At 34.3% G+C, this 2,500-nt stretch overlaps 1 protein-coding gene across 1 annotated transcript in view; it reads left to right on the top strand.

Moving 5' to 3' along the window:
* The window catches only part of plxnb3 (plexin B3), a 79,943-nt gene that overhangs the window by 15,037 nt on the left and 62,406 nt on the right, over nt 1-2,500 (top strand). The window lies entirely within an intron of this gene.

The following is a 2,500-nucleotide window of genomic DNA, read 5'->3' as shown; positions in this document are numbered from 1 at the left end:
GTATACTATATTGGTTGTATACTGGTTGTATACTGGTTGTATACTGGTTGTATATTGGTTGTATATTGGTTGTATACTGGTTGTATATTGGTTGTATGTTGGTTGTATATTATTGTATATTGGTTGTATACTGGTTGTATACTGGTTGTATATTGGTTGTATACTGGTTGTATACTGGTTGTATACTGGTTGTATACTGGTTGTATATTGGTTGTATATTGGTTGTATACTGGTTGTATATTGGTTGTATACTGGTTGTATATTGGTTGTATACTGGTTGTATATTGGTTGTATATTGGTTGTATATTGGTTGTATACTGGTTGTATATTGGTTGTATACTGGTTGTATACTGGTTGTATATTGGTTGTATACTGGTTGTATACTGGTTGTATACTGGTTGTATACTGGTTGTATACTGGTTGTATACTGGTTGTATACTGGTTGTATACTGGTTGTATACTGGTTGTATACTGGTTGTATACTGGTTGTATACTGGTTGTATACTGGTTGTATACTGGTTGTATACTGGTTGTATACTGGTTGTATACTGGTTGTATATTGGTTGTATATTGGTTGTATACTGGTTGTATACTGGTTACTGTTGTATATTGGTTGTATACTTGTATACTGTTGTATACTGGTTGTATATTGGTTGTATACTGGTTGTATATTGGTTGTATATTGTTGTATATTGGTTGTATACTGGTTGTATATTGGTTGTATACTGGTTGTATATTGTTGTATATTGGTTGTATACTGGTTGTATATACTAGTTGTATACTGGTTGTATACTGGTTGTATACTGGTTGGTTGTATACTGGTTGTATACTGGTTTATATACTGTATACTTTGTATACTGGTTGTATATTGGTTGTTGTATACTGGTTGTATACTGGTTGTATACTGGTTGTATACTGGTTGTATACTGGTTGTATACTGGTTGTATACTGGTTGTATATTGTATACTGGTTGTATATTGGTTGTATATTGGTTGTATACTGGTTGTATATTGGTTGTATACTGGTTGTATATACTGGTTGTATACTGGTTGTATACTGGTTGTATACTGGTTGTATACTGGTTGTACACCGGTTGTATATTGGTTGTATATACTGTATACTGGTTGTATACTGGTTGTATACTGGTTGTATACTGGTTGTATACTGGTTGTATACTGGTTGTATACTGGTTGTATACTGGTTGTATACTGGTTGTATACTGGTTGTATATTGGTTGTATATTGGTTGTATACTGGTTGTATATTGGTTGTATACTGGTTGTATACTGGTTGTATACTGGTTGTATATTGGTTGTATATTGGTTGTATACTGGTTGTATACTGGTTGTATACTGGTTGTATACTGGTTGTATACTGGTTGTATACTGGTTGTATACTGGTTGTTACTGGTTGTATACTGGTTGTATATATTGTATATTGTTGTATACTGGTTGTATATTGGTTGTATATTGGTTGTATACTGGTTGTATACTGGTTGTATACTGGTTGTATACTGGTTGTATACTGGTTGTATACTGGTTGTATACTGGTTGTATACTGGTTGTATATTGGTTGTATACTGGTTGTATACTGGTTGTATATTGGTTGTATACTGGTTGTATACTGGTTGTATACTGGTTGTATACTGGTTGTATATTGGTTGTATACTGGTTGTATACTGGTTGTATATTGGTTGTATACTGGTTGTATATTGGTTGTATATTGGTTGTATACTGGTTGTATATTGGTTGTATACTGGTTGTATATTGGTTGTATATTGGTTGTATACTGGTTGTATACTGGTTGTATACTGGTTGTATATTGGTTGTATACTGGTTGTATACTGGTTGTACACTGGTTGTATATTGGTTGTATACTGGTTGTATACTGGTTGTATATTGGTTGTATACTGGTTGTATATTGGTTGTATACTGGTTGTATACTGGTTGTATACTGGTTGTATACTGGTTGTATATTGGTTGTATACTTGTTGTATACTGGTTGTATACTGGTTGTATACTGGTTGTATATTGGTTGTATACTGGTTGTATACTGGTTGTATACTGGTTGTATATTGGTTGTATACTGGTTGTATATTGGTTGTATATTGGTTGTATACTGGTTGTATACTGGTTGTATACTGGTTGTATATTGGTTGTATACTGGTTGTATATTGGTTGTATACTGGTTGTATATTGGTTGTATATTGGTTGTACTGGGCAGCCTCAGGTGTAACTGTGTCAAAGACAGCAGCTGTCAGTCATCTTCTAAGAATGAATGAAAATGATCAGCTGTTTTACTCTACGTTTGTAAACAAAGTCTAAGCTGCACAAGGAAAACGCACACACACACACACACACACACACACACACACACACACACACACACACACACACACACAAAGAGAAGAGCAGCTTGTAGCCTGCAGCTCTTCATCAACAAAACAACACAATGTGTGTTCTGTGTGTGTGTTCTGTGTGGGTGTGTTTGTGTGTGTGTGT

This window comes from Perca flavescens, chromosome 7 (genome assembly GCF_004354835.1).
Source record: "Perca flavescens isolate YP-PL-M2 chromosome 7, PFLA_1.0, whole genome shotgun sequence".
In the NCBI taxonomy this organism is placed as follows: domain Eukaryota; kingdom Metazoa; phylum Chordata; class Actinopteri; order Perciformes; family Percidae; genus Perca; species Perca flavescens.
This window is presented reverse-complemented; position numbering and strand designations above follow the sequence as displayed.